This window comes from Alligator sinensis, unplaced genomic scaffold (assembly GCF_000455745.1).
Source record: "Alligator sinensis unplaced genomic scaffold, ASM45574v1 scaffold1004_1, whole genome shotgun sequence".
Taxonomy (NCBI): domain Eukaryota; kingdom Metazoa; phylum Chordata; order Crocodylia; family Alligatoridae; genus Alligator; species Alligator sinensis.
In genome coordinates this window covers 1,918,901-1,941,429 of record NW_005842148.1, presented here as the reverse complement: position 1 = coordinate 1,941,429, position 22,529 = coordinate 1,918,901, and positions in this window count along the sequence as shown.

The window sequence follows — 22,529 nt, the reverse complement described above, 5'->3', positions numbered from 1 at the left end:
CGCGGGGATGACGGGCAGCGGTGGGAAGGCGTCGTGCGCGGCGTCCGCGGCGGGGAGGGTCCGGCGAGCCTGGAGATGGACTTCCAGGGCGGTCGCTGCTTCCGCATCGATAGATAGATAGATAGATAGATACCCTATCTATAGATAGATAGATAGATAGATAAGGTATTTGTGACAAACGAATGTGGATTTCACTAGCAGATGAATTTAGGTAACAATAGGATTCCACTTTCAATTCAGGAGGGCTTATTACATGTACATTTGACATCACAGGGAATACTTACGTCAACTGCAATGAAGGGTGGGGGGCAACCTAGCAGCTCAGGTCATATACAAAACCAAAATAACCCCTTAAACAACATCACCAACCACTCCTTGCATGCCCCAGGATTAAGTTGTGTGAATGGACAACAGGAAAAACCCAGGAGTATCAGATTGCAGGAAAAAGCTGCTATTTATTTATTTAATTTCTTTCTTTTTCTGGAAGGAAACAACAACAACAAAAAAAGCTTGTAACTGATTCCCAAAGCAGCCCCTGCTTGGGAGTTTGAACACAAGAGTAACAAGATAAATTCCTCAAAATTCTAATTGGAGAACAGTTGACTTAATTGGTGCTCATTTGGCAGACAATGGGAAAGGAGCACTGGTTGGCTCTGATGGCACCCTAGGGGGATATAACCTTGCAACAGGCCAGAAAGCTCTCAGGGACAGATTGTTTCCTGAGAAGAAACCATGAGACCAAGGACTGGATTAACCCTCCAACTGTCAAGCTTTATTAGTAGTAATCAGGCTAGATATATCAAGGGTTAAATACAGGAAACTGAACTGACAATGGAGACATATGTCTCTTTAAAAACAAGAGGAGGAGAGAGGGACACACTGGAGTCTAGGGAGGAGTATATACCTAAATGAACACAAATATTATTCATTGAGGTTCAAACCACTGATCATAGATCTTCACCACTTGGTGGGCTTAAGTGTCAGATCTTCATAGGATCTGGTTAGTTAGCAGGATTATTGGCCATGCTTTCTCATTTCCTTTTTTTTTCCCTCCTTCATGACAAGTCTAAATGAGAAAGATAAGATGTTTTTCCATTTGTTTTCTAGGCCAGATCTTTCAGGGGTGTTGGTTGTAGCTGTGTTGGTCTAAGGTTCTTTGCATAAATGTGGTATCTTTTATTAGACCAACTAAATAGTTGGGAAAAGTGTTTTTTGCAAGCTTTTGGGCACAAACACCCTTCTTCAGGCATAGAGCAAGTCTGGTGGTGTTCTCCTGGATGGGACAGAAGCCAAGATGCAAAATGCAGGTCTGTGAAAAGGCAAATGCATGGCAGTTATCACACTGTGCTGCCAGAGCTTGCACTGCTAGGAAGACAAGGGATGGGAGTGTTAACAGGTGCCTAAAAATGCAGATAAACACTCCGTGGGAATTTCAAAAGCAAACAGGGATCTGTTCCCTAGGCACCATGGGACTTTTAAAACCTTCCTGGGTGACCATATGCATGATTCCTTAAGGACTCTGTACCCTGCTATGATGCAAATATTATGGGCCCGATTTTCAACACCAAAAAAATCGTCTAAAGTAGCTCCCTTTAAACACCTTGCAAAATCTGGGCATTTCACTATTGTTTTGAAAAGTTGCTCTGAAAATGTCTCTCCATCCAGAGCATCCTCAGCTCAACCATTTGCCTTTGCAACAGATGAAATGAAAATGGATTTCTCTTTTTTTCCAAGCATCCACAAGTGTGCGTGTGTGCACACGTGTTTGCGTGTCTGTGTGTGTGTATTTTCGTGATTTAAAATAGAAACAATTAACCTCGGGGTCAGGCATTCCCAGACAGTTAATGACCACATGGATTAAAAGCCCTCAGCTTTGCCTCAGGCCCTCAACTCCTGCAGCAAGTCATTAACTGCTGGAGATCCCCCTCCTGTCAGGAGCCATAGCTTAATTATAAAGATGGGGCTGAACTACAAACCTGGCTTGGCCCCTCTCCTGAATTTTGGAAAAAGTCAGATTATAATTCAGGTCCAAGCTCTGCCATTTAGGGGCATCTCTGCTTAATTATAAACCTAATCAGATAATTACTGACAGTCCAGTCCTGCTTGGTTATTGCCCTGGATGCTAACGACTATGGGGTGACCTGTATTTTGGATGGAATGGTGTGCCCATGGCAACATACAGGTCAACACAGGGAAAAAGGCAATTACTCTAGTTATTTCTCTAGTTTCCTCAGCAAACTTGCTACTAAAGCCTGTTCTTAGTAAGTGATATTGCCCTCCAGGTTGAACATTTCCTGTCTGCTCCTGTCCCTGAGCTAAAGGCCCTTAGTTTCCCCCTCAGGCCCTCAACTCCTCCAACAGGTCATTATTGCCAGGAAATTCTCATCAGTCACTATTGCTTAAACAGAATGGGAACGGGGTCAGGATGCTGAGGGAATAACTCACAGACAGTCTTCTCTGTCACAGCCTTTTTCTGCCTTGAATTGGGGCATTATCCTGCCCGTTGGAAGCCTCCAGCAAAGCCAATGTGGTAATTAACTTTTTCTTCATTAAACGCTTCTAATAATAGTAGGACAAAAGTGTGCATTTGGTCACGGGAAGGGGCACTCCCTCAGTATTTGAAACCCAGCTAGGAACCGTACACCGCAAACCCATTGACCTTTAAAAAGGAAGGTTGCTGAAATCTGTTTTGATCTGTGCTCACCTGCCTGCCTCAGCCCCTTGCCCAAAATGTCAGTCTTATGGGGGAATTTGGTTATATAAGAGATGACAAATCCTTGTAGGCAAAAAAATGGATGTGTTCTTAAATATAGGCCTTTCAATTCAGATTTCTTTCCAGTTGGAGGAGCAATGAGAGCCAACACCATCCCCCCCCCCCATCCAAGAAAATTGCAACTGTGAATGGAAGAAGTAGTGGGCTACCAGTTGGGAAGGGATTTCTTTAATGGGGGTCTTTATACTTAGGATCAAAAGACAGTGCTTAAAACCGGTATGGTTCTACTTGTGCTATAAAATGGAAAAGAAACAGAATCTGTGACTGGAATGGACTTTCATTTAAAAATAGAGCTGAGTCTAATTCAATCCAAATAATGTCATGTAATTTCATTAACTCCAATATAGTGTCTTTGCTTCCAATGTCAAGCCATGGAAAAATAAAGATGGCTCCCTGCGATTCAGTCCTTATAATTTGCATTCTCCATGTACAATTATTTTCTGGCACTTCCCATCTAATAACTGCTCCTTTGGTTTATCTATAATCCACCCCTGTCACCGCATACCTGTAGTGCACCTTTATCTCGGGCCCTTGGAGCTCCTGTACAGATCCCATTCAGCCCTGGGGCTTGTCAGTTTTATGATTCATGGGTATATTTTACTGAAGATCCTACAAAAAAAAGGGCTTGAAGTAATTTAAAAAAACAAAACAAAACAGGTATTTCAGATGGCATGCTATGTGCCAGAAATCCCTTATTGACTAGTCTAATCTTGTATCGCGTAATCTAATAATAAAGTCTGTTCCCAGCAGTAATGCTCAATAGATATTATAGTGTTAAAGCATGTTTTATGCTGTGTTCTGAAACATATTACGTGTAACAGAATTGTCTAGCTACTTCTTACGTACCAGCTCCCAAATATAGCATTAGCACTATCAACAAGGTAAGGAACTACTCATTTTAGATTTCTCTGATGTATGAGAGTCAGTTATCTATTCAGTAATCAATTAACTGACTATCCATAATTAAGAACCCTTCAGGAAATGTGCATGCACTGAATACGTTGCAGGCTACAATCCAAATGTAATGTGAATAGGTCAGGGTCTGGTCCAAGCACTCTCGTTCTTTAGAGGAAAAGGGCTCAGAATCTAGTGCCAGAATTGAATTGTACGGCCAGTAGGGCTGTGCAAAGCTTTGGTCGCTGATTCAATTTGGAGGAGATTCGGCCTTTTTTGGCTGCCGAATCTCTGAATCCGAATCGAATCAGGAGACCCATTAATCTCTCCGAATTGAATCAGAAGCCTCCAAATCGATTCGGAGAGATTCGACAAGTCAGCCATAGACACAGCTTTATGTTTTTTCTACGTACCTCGAAGTACCAGGCATGGCTCATAAATGCTGAGATGGTGGGGCGGATGGAGTGTCTCATTGGGAGTGCAGGAAGGTCTCCCATGTGCTTGGTGGGTACTTCCAGTCCACTTCCAGGTCCAAGGCTGAGTGTACGGAGGAAAACCCTGCCCCCCGGCTCGGTGACTGGTGCCTCCGGTCCCCTATGTGCTTGGCGGTGGACCTGAAAGTGGACTGGAAGTACATCTGGTCCACTTCTGGGTCTGCTGCTGAGTGCACAAGAGACCCTCCCCTTCACTCCCATGGGATGCTCCATCTGCCCCTCCATCTCAGCATTCATGAGCCACACTTGGTACCTCAAGGTACGTAGAAAAACTATATAAAGCTGTATTTATGGCTGAATCACTGATTTTCTGAATCAGAAACAAATCTTCAGATTCAGATTTGGCTGAATCGAATTGGGACAGTGATCCAAATCAGCTAATCGAATCACTGTCTCCCAAATAGGACCAAATCCAAATCGAATATGGCCCACTTCATGCACCCCTAATGGCCAGCTCATAACCTACTATATAACTGAACCAAACGCTCTAAGCCAAACCCTCAGTCAGATGTCCTGAACCTTTGGGAGAAGACTGCACTTTTGAAGGAAAGACCCATGTGCATCATGTGCTGATGTCCCAATCCTCAAGAGGTAGTTAGAGGAAGTATCTCCCAACATTTGGGGCAGAGTGTCACAAGGCATTTGGCTTGTGCATGGAGCACCGTGTGAAGGTGAACATACCATCTTAGAGCAAATAAGTTTAGTAGACTCTTTGGAGCATAGGGGAGCACAAAGTGAGAAGTAGGGATACAATATGTAACCTGTGCATGCATTCGGTAGATCGGGTCACATTGAGACACCGCTTCTCCTAGAACTTACAGTTGACCAGTAAACTTCCACAGTGTCCCATACACTAGGGTATGCATCGCACACAGTAGGCCAATGTCTACAAACTGAAATTTTAAGAGATTTACAGCATGTGTGTGACTGCCTTTCTTAGGCTCCTTTCAAAATCCAGGCCTCCTCTTTTCTTTCAGTTCATGAAATTTCCATAAACTGAAAGAGTACATCGTGAGCAACGTCCTCATTTAAAATTATATCTTGACTAGTTTCCATAAACAGTTCTCTGGCTGCACCTTGTTTTCAAGCAATTGGTTGCTAGCTGTCAAGATTCAAGCTGCAACGGTTACTTACTACCAGATGCATAGGTCACATGATATTGTTTCTGTTCCTTGATTGACTGACTGTCTGGCTTTTATAGTCATATAGTATTTACAAATTAATAATTACCGTTTTGCAAATATGCTTTAGGATCCTCCTAAAATTGTTCTTTTTTTCAATCAACATCAATGAACTCATTTGTAGAATCAGACAATGGCTCTGAACAGAACTAAAAAGAAATCTTTTTTCCCCTCCCTAGGTGAATATTTTTGGAAACTTAGTTGCTAAAACCATATTAAGTGCAATGCAAATATTTAAAAAAAATCATTATGCCTAGCTATGTAAAGCCATAGAAGAAGTGTAAATTCATTCAGGCAATAACAATAGTAAATAAACATTGCCTGATCTGGGAAATATTAACTGCATAATTGTAATTAGATTAGTTCATATATACGATTACTTCTTTTAGACATGCAGTTATAATAATGGTGCATACAAATTGCATGTGAACTTGCACGCATATAACTCTTACAATTATTCTAGAATTTCTCCTCAGCACAGGTAGGCATTGCTTCTTCCAGATTAAAATACAATAAATGGGAAGGTCCCTGCCAAGAATGTTTGCTTAGTTACAAAAAACAACTTCAAAATATTTTAAATTAGAATTTACTAACGTTGCTAGAAATGCAGAATTCATATTAATAAAGTAAAAAAAAAAGGATCGATGAAAACAAATGGTAAACATTTGTGTCTTTTAGTGTATAGTCTATCTAAACAGAAGTCACTCCATGTGAAATATAAATCAATTATTCATATAAAAGATCTATTGAGTTCGAACAGGTATGCTGACTTGGTTGGAGTAACCACAGTAGAAACATTAAATAATAAGATTACTGTATATCATTTCCATATACATATAGTAAATGTATTGGTATGTATTATGTAATATGAAAATGATACATAGCCTCAGCATTTTTTTAATAAGTGCTGTAGATCTATCTCCATAGAAGTCATTATGTGTTGATGTTCAATTGATACTTAACATATAACAATTGCCATATTAAATCTAAATTAAATCCTGTTTAAGACAAATTTAATTTAAAGCATGTCCTAAATGACTCACAGGAGTGACAAATGCCTTGCATGCAGCATTCCCAAATTGTCTGTATTACTTTTCTATTTTTAAGTAGATAGTATTTTTTTTTAATGTACTGATGCGTAATCTTTCACACAGTTTTATACAGGTAACCAGATTCACAGCTGCTTTCTTATTCTAATCCAGAGAACTAATATTCCTCAGAAACTTTAGCAAGCAGACATAGTCATTAGCATCATTTGACCATTTCACTTAAGCATTCATTTGACACAGCTGGAGCTGAAGCCCTCTGTGAATAAGATCTTATAAGACACTCCTGTAAAGTAGAGGACTAACCATGGAGCAGATCCTCAGCTGGTGTACATTTTCAGACATTGCTTACTCCAGCTGATCCATTGCCCCATTATTTTAAGAATCTTTTATGTTACATTTCTGTTTTTAAAAGAGAAGTCCCACAAAATTATCGCCTTGCCGCATGCATTTTATGCACTGTCAGCATCATACAGTAGACTGTAATTGATGCAAATGATCTGAAGACAATTATTATTAAAAATCTCCCTTTGGATTCTTTCTATAGAATGATTTTTTCCCCATCCAAGACTGAACATACAGGTATAACTCCATGCAAGTGAATTCAGTCCCTCACCTCTCCCATTCCCTGAAATTTTCTGCATTGATTTGTAACCTTTGGGGGGGAAAAAATCTTAATTCTCCATGGTTTCTGATCACTTAGGCTTTTCTGGGCTTGGGTAACACAGCATGCCACATGTTTTCCTAACAAATTGCATTCGGACACTTTCCGACACTTTCATTATTTTAACTCAGGTAATAATTAGTCACTGTCAGAGCTAGGACTTAGGTTGTGCAAATCAGAATAAATTTACCTTGCTGTAGCAGCAGTCACAAATGAAGCAATAAATTAGAAATAGCAAATTGTTACGGACTTAAGAGATCACAACTCACAATCACTACCTGAAATCCAGGAAATGCACTGCCAAGATTTCCTTGAGAGCTTAATTTTTCCAGATAACTTTTTGTTTCAGGAATGATACTGTAAAAAGCCCTGGAGATATTATACATATGACATTCTCTGAGACAACACACTGGGGCTCTTCTAGTGGAAAAAAAATAAAATGACTGCAGAGTGTTTCTTATTAAAATGAAATGCATGTCTCTAGAAGGTCTTCAGAGTTCAGAATCTTTTCGTCATATCGTCCCCCCCCCCCCCCCCCCATATCCTTACAGTTTGTATGGATTAAATACACAGCACAACACCATGGGTTCTCTGTTTTAAAGCAGTGTCTAATATGAGGCCACTACACACTGTCACATAAAATCCATTAAAGTCCATCAGATGCACTGTCTTGGTAACGTTCAGCTCTTTGTCATTGGGCTGCTGCAATGAAGCATAGAGTGCTTGCTTTGAAACTTGATTAAAACAATTCATTGAAAGTAAAGGAACTAATCTGAAACCAGGGGTTGTTTTCATGAGACTTGAAAAGTTCATTAGTTGCCTTAAGGTGGAAAATGGGATGGAGCAAGAGAAGGGTGAGGGGATGTCATCCCTTTTCTAGATGTTAACTAGGACTTTAAGCTGAGAACTGGACTCGTGGAATCAATCCAAGTTATTTCACAGACTTTGTGGTCTTCAGACCCTTAAGCCTGAATTGTAAAATGTATCCCTTCAAGTCCTATACATTTTTTTCCATCACCAAAAAGCTCAGGGAAGTGTGTTCTACACAGACCCAGGTAAAATTTTTCAGGTGATTTCTTCCTTTTTTCTTGAGATGCAGATTTAAGTATACTGAGATGACTAAAGAGAATTTACAGGGTTTTTTTTTTCCTTTTGAAAAACATAAAATGAAGATCTTCAAGTCTTTCGGAAAGTAAACATTTTTTCTCATTTTTCCTTTTTATTTTTTATTTAAAAAGTTATTTAAGCTTATTAAAACGTTTAAAGGTTCAAACTGAAACAAAGTGCTTTGCTCAACCAAAACAGATTTAATTTCTGACCAATTTGCTTAGAATTTTCCATTTTTTTCTGAAGCAGAATAATTGTTTTGAATTTTCAAAAATTGCCCCCCCCCAAAACCCTCTTTTTGTCAACATGTATTTAACGAGTCTTAAATTAGACTCAGCAGGTTTTGATTCTTCAAATATTCCTATGCCAATTGTCCGTGCTGGGCTCACAGATCACCTTTCTTGTGTTCTCACCAGACAATCAAAAGTATCACACTAGCTTGCATACTAGGTATGCCCGCTATTGGGTCTGAGGGTTGGACTGGCTATCCTGCATGGTATCTGTTCTTAGAATCGCTTTGCAACACAGTCTTAACCATGAATAGTCATGCATTCACAAGCTTGAAGGGGCTATTTCACTAGTCTTCATTCTCTAGTGAGCAGTAATTGTATAACTCTGATCAAGAGACCTTTCAATAAAGATGTGATTTATGCGTGGTCAAGGTCCTTTGTTCCAAATAAATTATAAATAAAATTCTTGCAAAATGACCTTTCTGAATAGTTTGCTCACTGTATGGCATGCATCTTTCCATCCCTTGTCTAAAGTGTATGGAATATCTGCTTGGCAGCAGCTCTGTAGACAATCTCCATTACCAATTAAACAGACTGGGGTTTGGTTGTGTTTTGTTTTTTTCCTTTTTTTCCCTTTCCCTCTGCCTTGTCCCTACCCATTTGTTACCTCCTTAAATGAATGAAGGGTCTTTTGATTACAGAGTACTTTGCTCAGGAAACCACCATATTTGCAAACACAAATGCATATATACACTCTAATGAATAATGAAGGTTATTTATTGCATGTGCTTGAAATGATGGTTGATTCTGGAGTGCCTTTCATAAAACCCACATCAGAAAGTGTGTTATGTCCTGACATTTTCATTGCAGTTCAAGTAAAATAGCCCTCGGAAATTGTCTTGCTACCAAATTGCAATCATAAAGGCATGGCTTCAGACTCCGAGAATCACTTCAGATTGTGAACTTCTGGATAATATATAACATAAAGAGTTTAATTGAATCAGCCAGTTGGGTTTTTGCCCAGAAAAGTGGGAATTTAAATGCTGATGCAGCTTTAGCTTCCAATGACACCAGTCAGCACTCCTTAGATTGGATTGTAAATAATCTTATTTTAGGATATGCACTATGATAGGGGTAGACTTGTCTGTAAACTTGCTAGCAAAAGTAATTAAATAATTCCATCGTGTACTAAGACATATGAAAAATCCCTGACCTCAAAGAAAGATTCGATAAGTATTTTCCAGCAGCTAGAAGAAAACTATTCAGTTTTAAACAATTCTTGCTTCTTCTGGATCTATGACCAAACAAAGCAAAACAATAAATCAAAACTCAGCAACACAAATCTGTTCCTACTCCATGTGTGAAGACACTTGAAGCAACTGCCTTTCACCCAGTTGGATGGTGTGAATCTTCTTTCTGTGGATCAGAACTTCAAGCTTGGTTTGCTTCCTGCATTTAAAAGTTCATCCCTGAAATGTTGAACATTTGATACGAGATCTCTCAGTCCACAGCTTATAACTAAGCAAGTATTAGGGTCTTATACAAAATTCAGCATAATGAAGAAAAACTCAAAAAAAAAACCCCCACCCAAAAAAAACACCCCAAGCAAACAAACAAAAAAGTAGAATAAAATCAGAGTATGTTGTTTTTTATTCAAGGCCTTTTTGAGATGGAAAAAAAAAAATCTTTTTTCTAAAATGTCCCAATTGTCCAATGGAAAATCCATATGTATTCATATTTATTCATTTGTTCATTTATTCATTTGACATTTAAGTAAAAAAAAATATTTTCTTCATAAAAAAAGTTATACAAGAACAAAATACGCTTTTTTTCATTAACTAAACCTACCCAGTTCTCTTAGACTGTTCCATTTGTCCATTATTTCCTGATCTGAGACAAACCTAGTTTGAAGTATATGGAGTTAGAGGGGGAATCCTTAAAGTTATCCTCAACAGATATTGGGAAGTGTAGTATATGCTGTGATGGACTGTACCTCATGTGTTCTTGTAAACCTTGAGGAAGTCTGAGCCTGTGAGAAGAAAAGCTGAATATTTTGATAAAATTACAGTATTCAATAGTAAATGCAAACCATTAGGAGTTCTTTCAGGAGTCATGTAAGAGATTGATCATAACTATTATGGTGCCCTGCAGATATGCCACCCCATGCTGTGATATCAAATCACACAAACTCAAATAAGTTGGACTGAATCAGTGGATTGGAGAAGATTGGATGGAGCTGGACTCCAGCACTCCAGAACGGGTGCTAATGGCATGCTCCTCACCATAGATTAAGGGGTCATTGTGCCTTTGGACAAGATGTAGGACAAAAGTCCTGTTCACTTGTGGTTATAAAGACTGCATCTCATCACTCAGATGAATGGGGGTATCAGCTTTAGTGACATAATCTAATTCCTGTTGGGGTCATTACTTTCTGCCTACCTGAAATTTCTCTTATAGGACACAAGTAATAATCCTCACTTCATGTTCAAAATTGTTATCCATAGTTGCTATGCACTCTTAGACAATTGTTACATTCCCATCTAGAGCTAATTACATGTCATAAGATCATAGAAAAGAATGAGAGATGGGAAGTTGCCCTATGTTGTGACCAAGAATGTAAGCCTATTTAAACCAATGGTTCCCAACCTTTTTGGACTTAATGAACCCCGAGTGGACTCGAGGCACTCCTCTATGACTTGAGAAGCACCCCATTTCAAGGTAAATTGAGAAGCACCCCATTGCAAAAACCAATTTATATATTACAGTGCTTATCTCCTTGCAGAAGGGCTAGGCAATGTGGGGAGGGATGACTGACCAGGCAGGGACAAGCCTGAATCTTCACTTATCTCCTTAGCTTATCTTCTTATTTCTTTACACCTCAGAACACCCTGCAAAGGTTCTGGTGGCACCCCAAGGTACCCCAGCATCCCGGTTGAGAAGCCCTGATTTAAACATTCACTCTTTATTATAAAAAAGAAAAATAACTATTTGAAAAAAAATTTTTTAAGATTAAAAACCCCATAAACTATAGTCTTAGGTCGAAGAATATCTTAAGCTTTATTTTCTATTACCTTTATTTTAGTGTCATAAACAGCTCTCTCTCCCTCCCATTTTATCTAAATGTATTCCTTCATCACAATGATCCTTCACACTTACAAGTAAATCACTTACAGCTGGCATAACTCTCATTGGTGCAGTAATGCCAACTTGTACCAGCTGAAGATCTTGCTGATTCTGATTCCCAAAACGTTCAGAGTGCTTTGAAAATATGAAATGATTGCCATTTATAAAACATCATAGGCAAGTATTCTTATCTTGTCATGTCTTGAGAAACAAACACAGACTAGTTTATGGCACTTCATCATCACACGTGTCCTGGTGGCAAAGTCCGGTGTGAAAGCCAGGAATCCCAACTCTTAATCTCCTGAATTTACCATTGTAAACCCTACTTACCAACCTACCTACCCACCTCCCACCCCAGTTATCAACAGGTATTGTTTAAGGGCCAGAAAGAATTATACTCAAAGAATAGATGTAAAAGGATGAAAAAAACATTTTAGATGACATTATTTTCTACTATCATTCTGTTGTAAGGGCAAAACTTACTGCGAGCCACATATTTGCTACGTCATGATGCTCAGGCAATGTATGTAGACAATACGGCTACCAAAAACAGCACATCAACTGCATTTGCCTATCAGAGCACCAGGTATAAGTCGCCTTTAGGCCCCAGTGGCCCCATTAAAGCAATATTGGCCTTTCCATCGTTCCACTTCTGGATCAAGAGTTACTCAGCCAGAACAGAGAGCTAGGGCCCACAGTTCTCCCCAAAACATATTAGCCACCAAATCTACTTCAGCTCCAAAAAATGTGAGCATGCATCCAAAATCAACTTTGCAGATGGATTTTACTTCCATTAAATTACACTGTGAAAAAGCCATATATAGTGTTTAATTTAATTATGGGTATGCAGCATTTGCAGGGGAAAAAAAAGAACTTCATATTTGGATTTATGGAATTATTTTACTGAAAAAGAATTACGTTACATATTTAAATCCCTGGTGGCTACTAATGTTTTATTAAATACAGTGTAAATCCAGCTGTGACCATGCAATAAAAACTCCACGGGGCAAAAAAAGAGAGTGTTTTATATTTGATTTTTGCACGCAACTAACCACTTGCCTAAATACTACCCATATGCCATTATGCTCTCCTTGACACTGATCTTTAACGCGTGTTTGACACGCTGCTCACCTGCTTAAGTGTATAGAAGGAATATGGCAAAATTACAAAACACCTGTAAAATTTCATAAATCTGCACCCGGTCACAAAACAAAACCTTGTGCTAAGCTATTATATAAATGCATTAAAAGACTGTTAATAAAATACTCAGGAATCCAGTTTGTAGGAGCTGCAGTTGATTTCATTATAGAAGTTGAGGAAATAACAATGTGACTTTGTGGACAGATAGTCACCCGTGGTAATTAGCTTTAAAGTAAATCCATTTGCTTTGTATTTTTTTTCCATCAAGACATACGGATTTGTTCACATGTGCCCAGCATTTGAAAGGTTTACATTACATAAAATTAGGACTATATAAACTCTGTGCTTCATCTCTTTTCTAATATGATTGCCCCTTCCCTTGAACAGAACAGCCTAATTGATAGCTTCCATTGTATGCAATGCACGTCAATAAATACCAAACATGAATGTGAATCAATATTGTGTTGGTACTGGGATTAAGCAAGCTATTTTCTCCCTTTTTTCCTGAAGAGATGAATATGAGTAAATAAAACGAGTATTTGTCTGAAATTGTGTTTGGGGATTAGGTTTTGTATTTTCCTGTTGAGGCAAAGGACTGCCAGCCACTCGGTCCTCAGTCACTCGGCGAAGTGCTGACAAAAGAATCCTTAGCATATACCCAGGCCTGCTGCTTGAGAGGAAGCAGGAAAATCCTCCCCTTTCCCCAAACAAACCGGGTCTTGTTGCAGATGCCAAAAGGTTTGGCTTCTAGCTTTCGTTTGCTGCAAATTAGGAGACAATTTATGAGAGTCTAGACTATAATTTATAGGAATAATATTGACTGTTCTTGACCTTGTGTGATATATTTCACAGTGCAAACAATGCCAAAATCACTTAGAAGACCCAATATCATGCCAAAATTCACAGGCACCTTATATTTACTATGCACATTTTTGAAGCATGGCAAAGCTCAGTTCAGTGACAAATGATTACAGAAACCATTTTATACCTGTTCTTGAAAATAGAGCATGGGAAGGCTTCTCCAGGTGTCTGATGGTGGGAGAGGATAAGAGGTTCTCCAAGTGTCTGATGGTGGTAAATGAGAGCTGGAAAAGGAGGAATATAATACAATGATCAAAAAAAGACCGATTTGCCATCCGACCACATGCTAAAAGAAATCAACCTATGAACCAGCGTGGATGGGTATGTTGCCAACTGACATCTGAGTGTTTTGAATCAGATGAAGATGACCCTGCCCACTAAGGGCATTTTTACATGTGCAAGCACTGCAGCGCCATGCCGCTTGCAGCTGTATAAGTGGCAAAATGCACGTCAGCGTGGAAAAAATGGCAGCAGTGCACTTTTGAACTAACACACCTCGGAGGTGCTTTAGTTCAAAGCACCACTGCCATTTTCTGATGCGCATTTTGCCGCTTATACAACTGCAAGCAGCACGGCATGGTGTGCATCAGCTCCCATGCAGAGCAGGCTCGATTCATCAAGTCTGCTCCAAAGCGGTAGATCTCTGGAGCATCCAAGAACTAAAAGGTCCATGTATAAATGCCATATAATACTAGCCACTTGTGCAATCTAAACATTAGGAGGAGGATTTTTCCTGACTCCTGTGATAAACTGAAACCATTATTCCAAAAGGTAACAGGTTAGCACACTAACCTTTCATATTGTCATGACCCTGCCTATATCCACTTCCAAGTCCTTGCTTGGATTTGTTGTTTGATTTGAGCCAGATGGATTTTTTTTTCTAAAGTACTCTTGTGCCCTAGCAGGCTGTATCTGTCTGAAAGTCAGTAGCATTTAAGCTCCTAAATCATTTAGGTTCCTTGGATTTTTTTGGCCCCCGAGGAAAACTCAACCAGAGAAACTTTTCCTGGGACAAGATTTTCAAAAGGTCTCACCCCCCACTTTGAGGCACCAAAATGATTGGTCATAATTCCACAAGAGCTTACTTTGGCACCTAAACCACTGCCTGATCTGAATCTAAACCTTGAACCCAGGTGTACCACCTATTAAATGAATGCCACAATGTCTAAGTTACAAAGGCTTATGAGGTAGGCCTCATAAGTCTCTCTTGCTGCTGCTGTTCCATTTCATATGAAATAATTAGATCGTTATTAGAGCTGGGATTAAAACCCAGGTCTCATCATGAGCTCCCAGGTATGGAGCTCTGTTCAATTTTTCTTTGGCCAAAATGTAGAACATTTGGAAAGAACAAGCAGAAAAAAATAACCATGTATTCTAGATTGGCAACACACCAAAACCATGTTCATTGTGCCCCCTCTATCAGCATAAAATGTTTCTACCCAGCCATTTATAGGGGATGGATTATTGGGGGGTTTTGTGGATGAACCATAATTTAATCTGCAGCAATTAACTTAATGGTGATTTATCACAAGTTTTCAAAGTCTTGAATTGGAAGTGCTGCTTAGTTTTCTGTGGCATTCATATATCACAAGTCTGGCTGGACAGGTTACCTTTAAATAAAGCATCCTTCTTAATTTCTGAGCAGTCTCTAAAAAGAGACAGAAGCATGCTGATTACTTGAGTTTCCATTTTTTCTTATGGTTAATTATTGTAAGAGCGAAATTCTTTCTTTCAGTTCTCACAGAGAAAGGGGGCATATCTTTACACCCAAGAGGGATCTTACATGAGCCCTTTGAAATATAAGCTACATGGGTTTCATTTCTTGCTTTGCCTACTGCATTCTCCCCAAGCACCTTCAAAATTAGCAAGCCAACAAATTCAATCAAACTTTTTTTTATTTGCCTCCCACCCCTTTCTCCTTTGTTGCTATAGTAAAAATGTTTCTACTTTTCTACATCTGTCTGCTGTTGCCAACAAAACAGTGGAGAACAGGAGGTGATCTTTCTGTTTTCGTTCCAGCAGCCTGGCCCTGAATGAGTTTAATCGGCTGAGAAACGCGACTGAAAAGGGCTTTGCTACCCTTTCTAACTCCACTGAGCTCAGGCTTTCTGTAGCCTAGAGAGTGACACCCTATGCCTTATTTCACTGTGGATTATTTAGAATGCTTCAATTGTGACTTGTCAACGTGGTCCTGGATAGATCAAGGCAAAATCTCCGACAAGAAAACAGCAATGCGAATATGATGTGACTGACTGCTACACAATGGACTAATACCTCTTAATTTGGACTTTTAGCAATCATTTACCATCCTTGTGCCCTTGAAGAGTCCAAATCCACCCTTACAGCGAAGGAAAAAAAGTCTCTTTTTTTTTTCTCCCCCCATGCTTTTTTTTTTCCCCCCATAACTTTAAAGTATCGATCAATGACTCTGTATGCATTTAATAGCTTTATTTCAAAGCACTTTACTCTTAAAAGCACCTCTCAGCAAGGCATGCTATTGAAATACTGTGCAGGTGTAATTAAATGAGCCAAGTTTTGCTCGTGTACTGTATGCAGGGATCTTTGCCATTAGAACTACAAAATGAGGTATAGTCATTTCTTGCCTCTCTGTTCAGGAGTGATTTTGTTTTATTCTTTTGCTCACTTTAAAAACAAATACATTTAAGTGAAATTAGCCCTGGTTAAAGTACAATAGATGCAGGGGTTGAAATCCTTAGTGAAAATGCACTAAAACAGCACAAGCTTTTTCCCAAATTGCCATTCAGTTGTGGCCAGCATCAGGCTAGAAAGACCAGGAAGTCATTCAGTGGCACCTACATACCCACATCCTGCGACTAAACCTTGTTGGCAGTCTAAAGAAATCAATAGATACCTTTTATGGTGTCCGTTTTTGCCAGATGTGGATAATATCTATTAAGAATTGGTCTGAACCCATCAATTTATTTTGTAGAAGCCACCAAGGAGTTTCAGTTGATGCCTTTAGTTTATCTCAGGAATGGGAAAAACACCACCATAAAACCCAAATGATTTAACATCCATATGACTGAAAATCCTGAATCGGCTTTGTTGGTATTTTTGATCTTGATATAGTTCACGTTCACTTTCATATGAAGTTTTTGCCATAAAAACCCATTGCAAAGACAGCATTGTGCATCCTTGTACACATACCTTTTCTCCAAAAGCAGCAATAGTCCATCTTAAAAGCTTTTTGCAGTTTGGGAGTCATACAATGAAGTGGCAGTATCATAACTCTGTGCCTTTAGTGATCAATTAGGCATCAGTTCTAGGCAATTATTAAATCGGGAATACTTAATGCAATAATCATGGCGAATAAATCTGTAGTCAAGCCATGGGCTGTAATATGTTCCACATAAACCGTTTGTCAAATAATTCTCATTGATGAACATATTTGTAAAAATCAAAGTCCATCTGTGGAAAATTCATGAACAAAGAAGGAGTATAAATTCCATAGATAAATTGTTCACAACAGATAGTAAGCTGATCGCCAAGATGGGCTAGCAATGAACCTGATGACCTAGAGGTGAAGGGCTGGAAAGTCCACAAGCAATCACCTCTGAATGCAATATACCTAACTGGCTATTTGAAAATTAAACAAAAGACCTAACTACAGTAATTTTGTCACCTTATGCACTTATGTACTTAGAGCAGATTCCTCGGGAAAGCTTAATATCTCAATTTCCACTTTTGTGAAGCTTTATATCTACTCATTTATTTCCCAGTGATTTCCTACTGCTCGTCACAGAAGCATAAAAACTCCCTTATAAGAAACAATAAAATGTCTAAATGGTTGAATCAAATGAAATTAAGCAAAAAACAGAAACTTCACACAAAATGTGCACCCAAACGTATGAGTAACAAACAAAAAGCCCTTTGGATGACCGCTTTCTTCAAGCACTCTTCTCTCTGGCAAGGGCGCCAACTTTTATTTTTGCTGGGGGTGGGGCCTAAGATGATGGACACATGGAAAGTTTTACACCTTTCAGGTGACAGCCCTCTTCCCGAGGGAGGCCAGGGCCCTTGGGCCCCCACGAACTCGCTGCCTCTGTCCTTGGCAACACCTTGTTCGTTAGTGCTGATAGGGAAAGGATTTCTTTTTTTCCAGTGGAAAATTCCAATTTTCTTAAATAAATAAAGCCTCAAGCACCAATATTTTGGAGTTTGTGATGAAAACTTCAGTCCTTGTGGTATTTCAAAAATGCTCAAGAAAGTGGTCACTTTTCATTTTGTCAAACACCCGTTGTTTTTTTTTCCATTTATAAAAAGGCTTTAACTGAAAAACGTGCAGCCAGTTTCACAGTTTACTTGTTCATGGGGCCTGGAGCCCAAAATGAAAATCTCCAATTGTGACAAGATAAGTTATTCTCCAACAGCTGTGCTATTGGTTTCTTTTTTTAAAAAAGGCTGTCTACTTTGAACCGCTTACCCAAACCAAATTTTCAGCACCTTCCTCATCAGTAATCAAAGGCACAGCACTAATATGGACTCTGGAATCCATTATGGTCACAACCTGAAAAAAAAAAAAAGAAAGAAAGAAAGCCCTTTGAATGTACACCTGTTCTTCACTCTTCTCTGCCTGCTGCTGTCTGAATTAAAGAAGGGGCCTCCCCTTAACCATGTCACTAAAAATACTTGCCTCTAGGTTCACTCAGAGGCTCAGGGGTGAGACAGAAGGTCTTGTACCCCTTTCCTTTCCTCAGGCAGGAATCAGTTGTTTGGTACCTGTGAGCTCCTAGCAGATTAGGAATATATCTTTGGTTTAACTGCTTGTTGGGACTTTATGGCGAATGCATACCAGTATGCCACTCACAGGGACCTCTTTCCATTCTATGCATGCTCCAGTGTCTAAGTAGGGTTTAAGAGGGTGGCCTATCTGGCATAGCAATATGGTGCATTGTTTCATAGCTTCATGGTTGGTAGGGTCAGAAGGGACCTGAACAGATCATCAAGTCTGACCCCCTGCCATGGGCAGGAAAGGATGCTGGGGTCAAATGACCCCGGCTAGGTGTTCATCCAACTTCCTTTTGAAGACCCCCAGCGTAGAAGCGAGCACCACTTCCCTTGGAAGTTGGTTCCAGCTCCTAGCCGCCCTGACTGTGAAGTAGGGCCTCCTGATATCTAGCCTGAATCTACTCTCCATCAATTTATGGACGTTATTCCTTGTTACTCCCAGTTGTGCTCCAGGGAACAGGGACTCTCCCATTGCCTGCTGGTCCCCCTTGGCAAGTTTATAGATGGCCACCAGATCCCCTCTCAGCCTTCTCTTGTGGAGGCTAAACAGGTTTAGGTTCCATAGCCTCTCCTCATAGGGCCTGCCCTGCTGCCCCTTGACCATGTGTGTGGCCCTCCTCTGGACCCTCTCAATGTTGTGCACATCCATCCTGAAGTGCGGCACCCAGAACCGGACGCAGTACTCCAACTGCGGCCTGACCAGTGTCGCATAGAGGGGGAGGATCATTTCCTTGGCCCTGCTTGTGATGCATCTGTGGATGCATGACAAGGTACGGTTAGCCTTCCTGACCGTGTCCTCACATTGGCGGCCCATGTTCAATAATGACTTCAAGATCCTTTTCTGCCTCTGTGCTGACAAGAAGGGAGTTCCTGTAGGTCTGCTGATGGTTCTTCCTCCCCAGGTGCAGTACCCTGCACTTATCAGTATTGAAACCCATCCTATTCTCATCCACCCACCCCTGTAACCTGTCCAGATCTAGTTGTTGAGCATATGCCCCTGTAGCGTTCTGACTATTATAGCAAGATGGCTCAGAAACCTTCTCCATAGGTAGTATCATCCATTTCTCCACCCGTCCTGAGAGGCCTAATATCAAGAACCATGTTTTGTTTATTTTGTCTATAAGCAACTTGGGACAAGTAACATTTCTTTACGTTAGCACTCTTTTAATTGGAGATGCATAGCTCTGTACCTTAATTAAGCCACATCTTCAGCTGATGTAACCCAGTGTCTATTGAAGTAAGTGGAGTTGCAGTAGCTAAAGATTTGCCAGGTTAGTGTAATGATGATAATAAGGGGAGACTCTTTCTAATCTGTCTAATATTATCTTGAAGATGGATAGCATTCTTTTATTTTTTCCAAATATTTCAAGTTGGTACGTTACCTAAACCAGAACAAGCCTGTCTTTAAAGTTAGCTATGAATGAAATTGCCATCATATTAATTTTGCTTATGTTACTCCTTCAGCAGTAATTATCTGGTTTCGTCCCAAAGTTGCTACTTAGCTGTAATTACCAACTCCTTTGACATGGTTAACTAGAATCAAATATTAATTTGTATTTAACGTTCCTTCAGAAATCACTTGAGCACTGAGCAGACCAGTAGCCCAAGTTTCACTTTGTGCTAAAAATTTGTTGATCTGTGGTTTTGGCTGCTGGTTGAATTTAAATGGAAGGTTTAAAGCAAACACATCACTCAAGCTCACAGTGCATGAATTAAGGTCTTTCTGTCATCAACCTCTGTTTTTTTCCACTACTCACTAGGTCAAGCACCTCGTGGCCCCTCCTTTCCTCTCATGGGACCCTGGGAAAATATTTCTCTTGACATGAAGTCCTAAGCGGTTAGCACCTGCATTTTCTTTCGATGAACATTTCCATCAGAGTAGTTTTGGATATTTTTTTTCCAGAGAATGTTTCTTTAAGAAGTTAGGAATGGTCAGACTTTGCTTGTCACTATAAAGATTGAGACTTGTTGCATTTGGAAAATGAGATGTGATATTGTGGGGTTTTATTTTACTTTTAATTCCCTTTAGCATGGAGATCATCTTCCAAAAGCTTCACTTGAAATGAAAAAAAATGCATTTTCATGTGTAATATTATAGTTCCTCATGGGTTTGGAGGCACAGAGTCTATGGGGGCCTTAAAAAAAGTGGTTTGTAAGAAATGCAAAGCTAAAGAAAAAGGTTTCACTGCCTCCTCAAAAACAGTAATATTTGAACTTCTTCTTGCATTTCTATCTAAGGATTTCAAAATGCTGCAATTAAAAAGAAAACCCAAATAGCGTGCAAATTTTATAGAGAGTGCAAAAGAGGCAAAGTAACCTCCTTAAGGTCACATGGAAAGTAAATAGCAAAGCAAGGCTAAAAACCCTGAATGTCTGACTCGTGTGATAGCTACAAAGCTATCTTCAATCAGATACCCTGTGATTCAGATAGAAGGCTGTCTTAGATAAGCAAGTGCTGACCTAAACTTTCACCCAGAACTTCCAGCTAAACTGAGCCACAGTAGTGGGTGCGTCTACACATGTGCTTAAATGCTCATTTACCTATTGCAATGCGCATGACGGCATCATTAAAAATTGTGCTCTTTAGTTAATGTGCATTTAAATAGGCTAATGTGCATTAAGTATCACTTAAAAAAACTACTAGTTATGTGTTGTTGATCATTTCAAAACAGTTGAGGTAATTGATGTTCCATTTCTTTACCCATGTTCACTCCTCTATACTTCCTGGCTTCTTTGGTAACTAGAAAGGGCTATGGTGACATCTCCACCAAGTCGATTTAACAGCTCTAAGCAATTTGGAGAAATGTTCCCTGAACCATGCAAAAAGGCCTAAAAGCAAAAGGATTTAGAGTCTGGGTGTCAAAGATTAGGCCTGTGAGCTAGATCTGGCCTGCTGGGCTACTGGCAGGCTACCAAAAGTTGGGGGAGGTGGAGGAGGGTCAAGAGGGATGGGTCCTGCCACAAAATTCAGAGCCCCTGGGTCCCAAGGGGGGTGAGCAAGGACCCCTGCCACTGCCCTTGGACCTCTGCTGCCACTGGACCCTCACCACTGCTACTGGACCCATGGATCTGACTTAGGAGGAGCCCCCTGGCCCAGATCCAGCCTGGGGTGGGTTTGGCACGTTTGCTTGAATTAATAACTAAATCTTTTTCTCCTTAATGTTGCTGCAGAAGGATGATAAAAAAAGAGCTAATAGCTCCTTGAGAATCTATTTGCTGTTTAGGGTAAACTACGATGAGCATTTACTATACGCAGTTACGTGGCAGCTTCATAGCATACATCTCAAGAGCAAGGGCTCAGATTTAAAGGGAAGCAAATCTCCATTGCATTCACTTCTTCCACCTGAGGATATGGCCTTTTAAGTCTGCATTACAGACTCATACATTTTGAGCACTTGAATTCAGCCTTGTCTACAGTAAGTGGGTTTGCCCGTCTAGTTCTCCAGAAACCCTCCTAGTAGTGATACATGCCTTACAGGCAAAAAAAAGTTAACTTACATCATGCCTTTGTATAGGGCCAACTGACGGTGTGACTGTGTCTACACTAAGGCTCTTAGTGGAATAGAGGTGTCAGTTCGGGGTATGATTCTTGTCACAGTTACAGCTGACACAGCTATGCTGGAAAAAATGTCAAATGTAAACTTTGCCTCACTGTCTATTGCATTTTCTTGAGGCCAGGGTTTCTGGAGAATAACAGAAAGGCAAAATCCTGCTCCAGATGTATATTTGTGAAGTAGGGATGGGGTTCCAATTTACTAGTCTTCATCTTACTGAGGGCAATAATTTCCCCGAAGACTTTATTGGCAGGGTATCACTGCTGAAAACGCTTGCTGCCGGCAACCCTATTATTTTCCATGAGAAATACAGTCCCGTGAGAAAGCACGTTCTCACTCTCTTTCTGTGGGAAACACCAGGAGAAGGAGGATTCCAAATCCTGCGAGACTGAGCAACTGGAAACAGCAGCAGAAGCCCTCTTGTTTGTCTAACTTTTTGTAAAAATATTGAAGGGAGGAGGAAACGTGTCTTCATAAAATTATCACTGTGCCAGAGCTCCATTTTAAAGAGTCTCTGGATTTATATTCTGCAGCCCCCAAAAAAACCCCAACCAACCAACCCCCAAACCCAAGGATGTTCAGTCTATTCCAGTTGTCAGTTTATGATCTTTAAAACATTTTTAAAATTGACTGAACCTTAACTACATCCCACCTCATCTTGTACGAGCCAAGTTTTACAGATGCCATCTTAAAAATCAATTCAAAGAACAGTC